Source organism: Benincasa hispida, chromosome 5 (assembly GCF_027475165.1).
Source record: "Benincasa hispida cultivar pf3 chromosome 5, pf3_genome.v1.1, whole genome shotgun sequence".
Lineage (NCBI taxonomy): Eukaryota > Viridiplantae > Streptophyta > Magnoliopsida > Cucurbitales > Cucurbitaceae > Benincasa > Benincasa hispida.
Genome location: NC_143482.1, coordinates 43,321,683 through 43,334,471, shown reverse-complemented (window position 1 = coordinate 43,334,471; position 12,789 = coordinate 43,321,683). Strand labels below are relative to the sequence as shown.

General features: G+C 35.0%; 1 non-coding gene across 1 annotated transcript; it reads right to left on the bottom strand.

The window, feature by feature from the left end:
• Positions 1–12,318: 12,318 nt before the first annotated feature.
• LOC150036160 (small nucleolar RNA R71) lies at positions 12,319–12,425 on the bottom strand. Its single transcript, XR_016529918.1, has one exon. It is a non-coding gene; the product is annotated as a small nucleolar RNA R71 (small nucleolar RNA).
• Between the last annotated feature and the right edge of the window lie 364 nt (positions 12,426–12,789).

Here is a 12,789-nt window from a genome sequence, read left to right as displayed (position 1 = left end):
AGTGTTAGTTGAGACAGACATAAGAGTGTTGAAAGACGTGAGAGTTAAAATCCAAACGCTCACTTTGATGATAGGGTTTAAAATGAGAGATCTGAAGGGTGAGAGACGTGTGAGGGAAAGGGAAGAGAAGAGAGACGTGTGAGGGAAAAAGGTGAGATATGAAGCATTCAGCCGAAGTGTGAAATCACTGTTGACAAATCAAGTGTGCTAGACATGTGAAATGGGTGAGCTACAAAAATGAGCTCTTTAATAGTGAGATGATATTGGATCTCATCTCAACTCATGTCATAATAGGCCCTCAAACAACCCCTAAGTTTTTTTTGTTATTTTTTCTTTTTTTTTAACTCAAACATATATATTTTTATATATATTCAAAACCCTAATTTTTTTTTATTTTTCTCCCTTCTTTAAATTTCTAAATCTATTTAAATCTTCCAAATTTCAAAATTCAAACATTTTGTTGAATTATCTCCACCATTTCCAAATCTCTTATCAAATTAATTAATTATCTTCTCAAGTTACTTCAATTTTGGCTCCAAAACCCAAAATTAAAAGGAACATAAAATCCAATAAATTTAAGATAATTAATTTAAATTCACTTGAAATTTTAGGATGTTATAGTATAGGAACCATAACAGCACAAACATATCTAATTACACTTGTTAATTTTGTATATTTTATCGAATAGTCAACATAACCAAAATACAGAGAAATAAATAATAAATAGACACCAACAAGCCCAACAACAGAAAGAAATAGGAAAAGAAAAATACTGGAAAGGAAAAACTAGATAAGGAGAAGATACAAGAAAAATAATGATTGGAATAAATCTAATTAACTTTAATATTCTCACTTAAACTCAAGGTGGTAACCAACTTGAGTTTGTGAAGTGACCAATTGAAGCTAATGATGGAAACTGAAGAAAACTCCTAATTCAAACAACGACAAATCTAGGTTGGAAACAGAGACCCACGAATAATTACACACAGAGAACTTCTAAGCTGGAGACAAAACCCACGAAGAACTAAAACATAGAGAACTTCTAGGCTGGAAACAGAACCCACAAAGAAATTTTGGGCTGGAAACAGAGATCTTCATGGAAAAATCTAAAATAGAATCCATGAAATGCTAATTTGAAAACGAAACAAACACCCTGAATAAAAAATATAATAGAGGGCGAAATTGAAAAAACAAGAACGCAAAATTAACTAAGTAGGTGAACCAAATCTAGATCTGCCTCCGTCGATCTGAGATTGGATAGAACCGACTGTTGAAAAGTATAAACCCTAGGACTTAGAGCTCTGATACCATGTTAATTTTGTATATCTTTGAATAATCAACTTAATCATAATATAGAGAAATAAAGAATAAATAGACACCAACAAACCCAACAAAGGGAAACACATAAAAAGAAAAATACTTAAAAGGAAAAACTAGATAAGGAAAAGATACAAGAAAAATAATAGCTGGAAGAAACCTAATTAATTTTAATAACCCTATTTCTTTTATACTAACTAGAGGATGGTCGAGGCATAGGAAAGCAAAATGCTAGGGGCATCCCCCTCGCTTGTCCCAACCTATTGTACTGAAAGGTTATCCTAATATAGTTCCAAAAATCTATTGAGATAACCTAGATCATCTACTCCCATAACTTAATCATTGAAGCTTGTGGTAAGCATCACACCGATGAGATAATTTTTATTTTTTTTAGGTCACATATTTTTCTCCCATCAAATTATATATTTACCTTGTCACTTGAATGTTAGTTTTTTTCCTAGCTCGAATTTTAGCATCAACTTTATCCTTACCTCGTTCTCTTGTTTTATTTAGGTTAAATTACAAGTTTAGTCTCTAATTTCTAAACATCAAGGTTTGTGTTTATTTGGTCTCTAAACTTTTAAAAGTATTTAATAGCTAGGGCTCTAGACTTTCAATTTGATGCCAAATAATTCTTTAAACTTTTAATTTGTACGAATAATTCCCTAACTTTCAATTTTGCATCTAATAGGTCCTTACATATTCATTTTTTAAAATTTTAATTTATAATTGATTTTATATTAAATATAAAATCAAATTGTATAGTAGAACAATAAATTTTTAATTTTTTTATTATTAAATATGTGAAATTTAAAAAGATATATTGAGTAGGTTAAGAAACTACTAGATACAAGATTGAAAACTAAGGGATCTATTGGACATTTATTAAATACTTTTTAAAGTTTAAAAACCTAAGAGACATTAAATTGAAAATTTATGAATCTGTTAGACACTTATAAAATTTAGGGACTAAATAGACCCAAACATTAAAAGTTCATAGATTAAACTTGTAATTTAATTTCTTTTAACATATATACTACAACAAATAATTACATCAAATATATTATATATATTAGATAACATAAAAATCGTGAACATCGTTGACTAGTTCCACATAAATTGTGGGAGAAAATCGTGGATGTCATACATGAGTTCCACGAAAATTCCACAAAAATTGTGAACATCTTGAATGCGAAATTCCACAGCTAACCACAAGGTGTCACGTGATCACCATGAAAGCCAAATTTAATAAATTTAGGGCCACATAAGAATTATTGTGTTCCTACATTAAAATTCGAGGCAAATATATGCAAGCTAAAATAATGCCATGTGTCTCCTTTCTAGCCATCTAACTGAGTTCAGCAGTGATTAAGCCCTAAACCATATCAATAAATTTGGCTAGTAGCCCTTTGGGCCCAAAATTGTAAATTGGTTTGAATTGAGCAATTTAAGTTGATCGGACCCAATGTCCAATCCAATTCAAGCTTCTAGTGGAAATTTGGCCGAAGAAAAGATTTGATCTAAACATAAGCTTACCCTCAGCCCAAGCCCAATTTTGAGCTCAAAAGCAACTCGGCTCAAGCCCATTTAAGACTCATGAAAATTCTAGGGCTAGTTGCATAAATGATATTCAAACCCAAAATAATAGAATATGTAGTACAAGGATTAAATAATTGCATATATAAAATAAAAAGTGGTAAAAAATCAAAAAAAAACCCATACCCACCCATCATTTTGCACGTTGCGTCTTGATTTTCTCAAATTGACAACTATCATTGATAATAATTATCAATGATAGCTTTCAATTTGAGAAGTGTATTATTAGTGGTTATCACCAATAGTTGCTATCAGTAGCTATCACTGATAGTTGTTATCAGTGGTAGCTTCCCAATTTGAGAAGTGTGAGATCAGTTGCTATTACTAATAGTTGCTATTAGTAAATATCACTGATAACTGCTATCAGTGATAACTTTTAATTTGAGAAATATTCTATTAGTTGCTATCGTTGATAGCTGCAATCAGTGGTACTGCTATCAGTGATAACTTTCAATTTAAGAAATATGTTATCAGTTGCAATACTAATAGCTACTATAGTTGCTACCAGTGATGTTTCTATCGTGAATATCACTGATAGCTGCTATTAGTGATAGCAACTGATAGCTACTATTAGTGATAGCTTTCAATTTGAGAAATGGGCTATCAGTTGCTATCATTGATATATTTTTATCAATGATAGCCAAATAGTGACTATTGCTGATATGTTTCTATCAATGGTAATGTTTTTATGCTTTTTGTTGTTTGAATTTGATATCATGTTATACTTGTTTGTAAATAATCAGGGTCTTTATTTTGATACTTGTTTGATTAATTTGTTGATACATGTAGTGTGTTTATATGTCGTTATTGATGCATATAGGTATATAATGATATCCTTCTACATTGATAGTCATAAAAGATATCATTGATAGCCATTGTCAGTGATATTTTCTATTGCTATCAATGTAAAAGATATCATTGATAGTATTTATGTATTATGTAATGTTTGGAGAGATGAAAAAATTGGGAAGATGGAAGCAAAAACTGGAGAAAGAGAAGAAAATAAAAAAAATAAAAATGAATCGAAGAGAGAGGAAAGTAAATTAAAAAAATTAAAAAAAATCAGAGAAAGAAAAAAATTTTAAAAATTAGAAAAATTGGAGAAATGAAAGAAAATTAAAAAAATACAAAAAAAATTGGAGAAAGGAAATAAAATAAGAAAAAAAGGAAAAAGGAAAGAAAATGAAAAAAAGAAAAGAAAGGAAAGAAAATAAATGAAGAAAATGAAAGGAAAAAAAAAAAAAGAAGGCATGCAACAAAACAAGGGAGGGCAAAATTGGAAATTAGAAAAAATTCAAAAGTTAACTGGTCAACACTTCCATATTTGCAAATATTTTAAAGAGGTACTATATATTTAGATTTTTCTCTTATTGTTCTTATCTATTACAAATATCCAAAATTATATAGATAAAGGCGCATTACCTTCTATTCATGTTCGGGAGAATTGAAAGAACTGAATGTCGAAACTTTGAAACTTTGAAGATTTGAAGAACATAACTACTCTTCTAAAGCTTTAAAGATGAAGACCTAAAGACTAAGGAAACCAAAATTTTCTTAAATTCTTGAAGACTTCAAAGCTCAAACTCAAAGAAAACTTGGAAGAAAAACCTTATTCAACATACGAGAGAAAACATCAAAGGAACACAATAATTCAAAACAAAGTTCATCTAACGAATTAAATTTCTTTAGAAATCTAGTACGTTAGTTCTACAAAAGTTGTGGACACCGTACATGTGTTGAATTAGTAAACTTGTGTACTTGGTACACGAGTTTCCTACTTCAAATTTATTAATAGTTTTCATCTCTATCCCAACTCACAAATTTGTTTCCTTTTTCACATTATCAAACTTTTTTAAGACCTTTTGTGTCATTTCTTTTTAAAACTACTAACTTAACCCATTACAACAAATAATTTTACACAATAATTATTTCAAGAAAAAAACAAAATTACAAAATGGCCCAAAAACCAAAAACTTTTCTACCAATGACCTCTTCCTAAAAATTTTTCTACCACTGACCTCTTGCCCATGCAAAATTTCAAAATTACCCCCAATTTTAAAAATCCTTTAGGCCGTTTTCGCACCTCTATGAATACTTTATGATAGGTTTCTTCACTTCATTTATTTCATTTCCTTCTCAAAGCATTTATCTTCGAAGAATTTTCTCTCAAATTTGCTTCTGTTTTCTCTCTGAACTTCAACCGAGAACTCCTCACAGATTTCTCTTCGAACTTCATTGCCACCGTCATCGTGATCTAAAAGGTATGAGACTCTTCTCCTTGAAGAATGCATGTTGATATTAGAGGTTTGACTATCTTTTAGAGTTTAATCGCGTATTCGTTCGTAATCAATCGTTGAGAGAATACTAAGAGATCGAATAGAGAATAGTAAACGAGCGTTTAGATATTTATTATGTGATCATTCAGCTAACTGTTATGTGCGATCGTTTAGATATCTAGGGTTTATATTGTGTGATCATTTAGTTAACTGTTACGTGATCATTTAGATATTTATTGTGTCATCGTTTAGGTGTATATTGTGCGATCATTTAGATATCTGTTATGCGATTGTTAAGTTTTCATTATGCGATCCTTTAGTTTTTGTTATGCGATCATTTATGTTTTCTAGACGATCATTTAGGTTTTCTAGATGATTGTTTAGGTTTTCTAGATGATCGCTTAGATTTTCTAAACGATCATTTAGATTTTCTAGATGATCGTTTAGATTTGCTTGTAATGTACACGATTTTCAGATTGGTAAGATGGCGATTGTTTACTGATTCTTGTAATGTACCCGATTGTCAGATTTTTAAGATGGCCGTCCTTGCTGAGAAATATTTCCCTACTATAGCCGCTTTCCAAGTCCACAAAATTTCCCCTATGATTAAGAATAAGTTGACAGAAGAATAGATGAGACTGTATAGGAAAACGACCTTTGGTCCACTCTTAGATATAGATCTTGCTTTTAATGGACAACTTTTGCACCACTTTCTGTTAAGGGATGTAGCAGATGTGAATTCAGATGTTATATCATTCAACATTCTAGGGAAGAAGGTAACATTCTCCGAAAATAATTTTAACTTGATAACTGGGTTGTGGTCATCCAGGGAAACATGAGAAAGAGAAACAAGCGGTGAAAGGCTACGAGAACTCATTCTTGTACCGAAGGACTCAAATGGAAATGATAGTTCTTGCAAGGATGTGGAGACCGCATTCAAGAACTTCAATTTTACTATGATGAAGATGATTTCAAGGTTGCATTGGCACTGTTTATTGAAATGGTGATGATTGGGAAAGACAAAAAAACCCAGTTCGATGTGAATATATTTGAGATTGTCGATGACCACAGCGTCTTCATACATTACAACTGGTCTTCTCTCTTATACCAACATACATTGAATAACATGAAGACTATCATGTGAGGGAAGAAGAAGACATATGATTCAAAGAAAGAAAAAGGTGATCACCATGCCTTACACTACTGTATAAATGGATTTGTACTTGCTTTCCAAGTATGTATTTTTGTTTCTGATTCACTTTAATATACATTGAACCTATGTGTTATGTACGTGTAACAAAGTTTCCATATCGTAGGTTTGGGCTTATGAAATTTTATCCACATCAAGTAAATTCATAGCCACCAAAGTCAGCAAGGATGAAATTCCTAGAATTCTTAAATGGACTTGTTCTCGTGCTCCATCTTATAAATTATTGAGCAATAAAGTTTTCCACCCAAAAAAAGCAAGTAATGGATCACTTCTGACTTGCTCATTTGTTTATAGTTTCATGCATTCTAACTTTCTCATTGTTTATGTACAGACTATTGTTGTGTTAAAACTTATACCTAGCGCAGAGGAGATAAGGTATAAGGAGGACCGACTGGAAGGACTTAATGTGGTTCCTGTTGTTGGAGCAAGAAGGATTGAAGGGGTTGAACAATCAATCGATACTCATGAGTCCTTTGAGGGGCACGAAGAGCATGAACCCCATGTAGAAAGCTCTGAAAATGTGCAATGTATAGAGCCAAAACCACATATGCCAGTTCAGGCTAACCAAATAGAGTCAGAACCTCGTAGGCAACAGAAGTCCTCAAGGCATCGTCATTCCAAATCATACAAGATTATCAGAGAGGAAATTAAAGAAGTTTGCAAAGATTTGGAAAACTTGACTACCATGCTTTGTCAGATGCTAGGTATATTTACTATTCAACATCATCTTATGGGCCAAAAATTGAATGAAATAAAGATGATAGTCCATCGTCTGAATGAGGTATGCATTTCTCGATGATAAGTTAAATAGTCTTAAACGATCGTTTAGATTTGCTAGATGATTGTTTAGGTTTTATAGACAATCGTTTAGATTTTTTATACAGTTTAAATTTTGTAGACGATCGTTTAGATTTTGTAGACGGTCATTTAGATTTTGTAGATGATCGTTTAGATTTTCTAGACAATTGTTTAGATTTTTTTAAACAATCGATTACCTCCATTGATAGAATAGTTCGTTTGATTTGTTCAGGATAGTAATAATAATGAGAGACCTCATGATGATAATAATGGTGATGGTGACAATAATGAGAGACCTCATAATAATGATGATCCCCCCTCAGAATGATGACAAAGATCCCCCTCGTACCCACGAAGAAACCCACAGCGAAGATGATCTCCCTCATTCTGATGTAGAAGAACATGTCAATGAATAGCGAGTTGGGATGATCAGTAAAGTCCCCATTGAAGCGTTCAGTCTTAAGGGCCATTTCATTGCAGATACAGCCAAGGTTGTGGGGATGTCAATTCAGAAGGATGGTACTGAAGTCGAGGTACGACTATTGCATGAATTAGTCTTCTTAATATTGTAATTTCACTAATTTATAATTTAAATATAGGAAAAAAATGACCGAGAGCGTTGGGAAAGGAAAAAATAGCCAAGTTTACACTTGAGTTGGTGAAAAGGGGAAGAAGGGAGATTCTCAGCCCCAATCTCCTCAACCACAATCTTCTCAGCCCTAATCGACCACAGTCAATCCCAATCCCTTGGTCCCTGTACTAACTTCCCCATAAAGACCGTTAGTTCCTATGACCCATGCTTCCCAGTCACAGATGTTCTATGGAATTCATACAAAAGATGGAAAAACCATTCTAAAACCAAAAATGAGGAGCGGACGATCGTATATACCTTCAGGACCAAGGATTTCTTCAAAACGCTCGAGCAGAACACATGGATGCTTGGAGACGTGAGTATTTCTATTTATTCATTAATCAAGATCGATCGTTCAGGAGTTTCTTAAGCTATCACACAGACAAACTTATATTTTTCCTTGTTGGACCAGACTATGGATCTTCTTTTGATGCACGTGCATTAGAAGTTGCACTCGAGACCTGACCTATACACGTGTCAATTAACGGTGATTGACTCGAGCTTCACGGTATGAAAATTTCACATGTTTGTTGAAACTACTCTTCACTCAACCATGTATTTACAATGTGGTATATACATAGAGCATGAAATGCATCAGGGAATATACTTGCAATAACCTTTGCAATTGAGATGTGACGATCTGATATAATCACTATATTCAAAACGTCTCTTATCGAAGCCTTCAAATGAGTCATGAACTAAGTCCATGATGTATCATTCTCACCATCTACAATACTGAAGGTGATAGGATGTATGTTGTTATTTCCATCGATATACATTACTATTAACAACGCACTTTGTATTTCTCATGCAAATGGGTCCCATCAACAACGATTACTGGGTGGATACAATTAAAAAAAAACTTGATACATAGACTAAGTGCTATGAAGACGTATTTAAAGTATTGTCCATCCTCCACTTCAACCTCAAATATCGTACTTGGATTTGCAAGCTTAAGTGCCTCGTCATATGCCCTAACAATAGCATATGATCATTCCGGCAACCTTTGTGTGAATACCAATCCGTACTCTCTAGCGCGATAAGCCCACCTGTAACTTATGTTCACTCCATAATCTCATCGGACGTCTTTAATTATATCCCTCGGGCGGTACGTTCGACCAACTTGTTCGTATTTGGACTTGATTAAGTGTCTAATAACCCAACTTTTTTCTTGTCGATGATTACCCATTCTACTTTCAAGAGAACATGTATGTTCGCTTGGATATTTAGTCACTTTAAAGAAATCACTTTCTTTCATTTTTTTCACACGGACCCTCCACTTGCATGCCTCCACCGAACACGGATAGTTAGCAAGCTCTTTGAATTTTTTACACGGTAGTCAAAGTTCTTTCTTATTGCAAGCATCGATAATTTAACTGACGAATCATATTTAGAAAAAAAAATTTTGACCGACCTTTATATTCTCATCATTCAGACAGTCATGAGGTATTGTGATAAGGTCGTCATACGATGGGCCCTCTGATGGTCTGGGTATATCCACAAATGGTTGGGTTGGAATGATGGAATGCATTTGAACCGAAGGCATCACAACTGGTGGGATGAGAGCAAATGGGGTTGGAACATGGATGTAAGGTGTTGGAGAAATTTGTGATCCTGAAGATTGTCCATATCCATGTTCAGTATCGAATTGTGAAGTACATCTAGGTTCACTATTGTGACCAAACCAAGCTTCACTCAATTGAAGAAACTCTTATCAAAGAGTACCTATGAACGAAAGCAAGATCATTCCAAATTCATTGTGACAGAGATACCGCATTCACAAACATACAACAAGTTATGCATCTACAAACAAATTATGGCATGCTTTTAACAATTAAATGACAAAGGACAAGAGGATTACCTTAGAAGTACTTTTCTTCCCTTGACCTCTCGCTCTCGTCAATCTCAAAAACTCTCGTTGTCGCTGTGCATAACAAGGCTCCACCAAATCTCGCTGTCGCTACCACCGAATGGTCTTCTACACGAACAGGCAGCAAAGAGAACACCACCACTCAATAACCTTGGTATTCTCGGAGTGAGAATCCAGGAAGTGTGGGCTCTGTTGGATTTGGTAGAGGGGAGGAGGAAATTACGATCGTTTACAACGACCAAGCAAGTGGGAGAGTTTTTGTGTCTATTGTATAGATGGGTGCTTGATCATTTAGCAAAGGGTGCACAATCGTTTAGTAAAATGGGGCTGATCGTTTAGACGATTGATAACAGGCAAAAATGTACGTTACTACAGCTCAAAGATATAAAATAATGCAAGATTGCGATGGTAAAAATATACAATATTGCATCCAAAAGCATTAAGTTCACAACATTACAATCGCATGCGTCCATCGCATTATAATAGCTCACTTATGTATTTTGTGCAGAAAATGCGTTGGCGCAAGGCAGATATGCGATCCAAAGAAATTAACGTCCGAGCGCATTAAGAGATTGCAACCGCAAGGCTATGCGATCATATGCACTCACGAAAAACTGCTCAAAAAGTTAGCCACATAAAGGTGAAAACTTAATAAATCACGATGGGATAGAAAGCTGATGACGGTCGATTCTGAATTAAGTTGACAAGCCGTTAACGACATACGGTAGCAAGTACACTCAACTTTTCGGTGACAAATATTCGGCGCATCAGATAGAGAATTAATGACATCCCATCAGTGCAATCATTCGAGAGAGAAAGTTCTTCACCTTAAAGCTCTATAAATACCGAAGACCACCTTCATTGAAAGAGTTCACTCAGTTCAGAGAGTTCATCATATAGACGATAGTTAGCCTTGTTCATAGTTTTCTTATACATAGAAGGCGGAAGCGAGAAAAGGGAGAAGACGCCAGAAGATCATCCTGGTCACCTCGAGAGAGTGTCAGGGAGCATGGAAAACAGAGAGAGGGCCGACTCTTACAAGAGCAAGAATATCTTTTGAGCAGAGTAGAGAAGAACAGTGTAAAAGCCTTGGGAAGTAAGAAGTTGCTACTAGGCTCTCTATCTTTATTTCACATTGTCATTTTGTACTTCGATTTCATATATAGAATGGAACTTGCATTTCTAAATCTGTTCACTCTCTTTACAATACGCATGAGTAACTAAACTTTCGAATGGGTTGAGAAGCACTTAGCTAACATGATCTAAGATCTTCATTGCATGCGATCATCTTGTCTTATGTTGCGTCCATCACCCCTTTAGAGCTACTCGAGAGAGAGTCTAAAGAAAGAACCTAAGACTTAAAAGAGCTAGGTTAAAATCTAGACTTGAGAAAGAAAGATTAGATCTGCAAAAGCAAGAGATAGAGACTTAGAGATAAGCTCTGTTTGTCAACATGCATCGCATGCACCCTAGAGATAGGTTATGGTAGTATGCGGTCGCCTTGTGTATGTGTGTGCCATTCATCATCGCATAGACAGGAATAGAGGCTTAGATGTAAGTCCTATAGACATCATCACATACACCGCATGCATTCTATAAAACTAGAAGCCTTGGCATTTACATTGAGAGATGACTTGCTATTGTATGTATGTAACATGATCGCATAACATGAACGCAATCCTAGGAAGTGTTAGCTAAATCCCTTCTCAACCCGTTCCTCTACATATTCATCACATCTTTCGTATTATTAACTCTTTTCTCAACTCCGCCGCATGAACTTTATACTTCAAACAACATACCAACCAACGCATTGATTTATTTGTTACCGCAAAGTAATCAAAAATTACCATCATATACTGTTTCCTTAGTCCCTGAGTTCGACCCTAGGCTTACCAGGCAACTCAGTAGGGTTTATACTTGGATCTTGCTGAGAAAACATGCATGCACAATGTATATTCCACCACCGCATTCTACACCATTATTTCGTCGCATTAAACATGCATCAAGTTTTTGGCACCGTTGTCGAGGACTATGGCAATACATTGTGCTAACGATAATTTTTTTATTTTCTTTGCAGCTTTTAATCTCTGGCGAATTACAACCCAGAGATTGAAAGAACGTTTCAACGAAGATTGAGAAACAACTGCCAACAATAACAAGACAAAACTCCAAGAATGTCGGAACAATCGGAAGAGAGGGCCACAAATGCAAATAATATAATGGCCAACCCCATCCTCATGGCCAATGACCACAATAGACCAATTCGGGACTACGCGTCGCCCAACCTATTGATTTCTCCCCAGGAATCATGAGGCCAGCTTTAGACAGATCGAGGTTTGAAATGAAACCGATTATGTTGCAGATGATTCAAATGGCCGAACAGTTTGGTGGAAGGCGTGGAGAGGATCCGCACGCCCATCTCCGGAGTTTTATTGAAATTTGCAACACTTTTGTGTTCCCAAATATCTCTGCTAAAGAGGTTCGACTAACATTGTTTCCATTTTCCTTATGCAATCAAGCAAGGAAATGGACTTATTCTCTCAAACCAGGGAAGATAACATCATAGGAACAAGTAGTGGAAAAGTTCATGAAGAAATACTTCCCTCCAACAGAGAACTCAAGAAGGAGGAAGTTAATTACAAATTTTGAATAGGAAATTGACGAATCGCTCAGTGATGCCTGGGCGAGGTTTAAGAGACTGGTGCAAGATTGTCCGCACAATGGCTTATCTGACTGTCTTCAAATTGAAATCTTTTATCACAGTTTGAACCCTGCATCACAGATGGCTGCCAATGCGGCAGCAACTAGTGGTCTGCTCGAAAAGACATATAACAGGCAAAAAATATATTTGATCGCATTTCCAAAAATCACGAGGACTGGAGAGAAAGAGATCAACGATTGAGGATCAAAGATAGTAATGCAAATAATGGGGCTATCGCATCCCTACAAACCCAAATGAATGCGATGATGAACCTAATACAAGGCATCACAATCAATAGCACGGGAACGCATAAGGGCAGGTCAACGCACTCACTCAAACGACCACGAGTTGTGTCACCTATGGAGAAGCACATCAGATTGAAGAATGCCC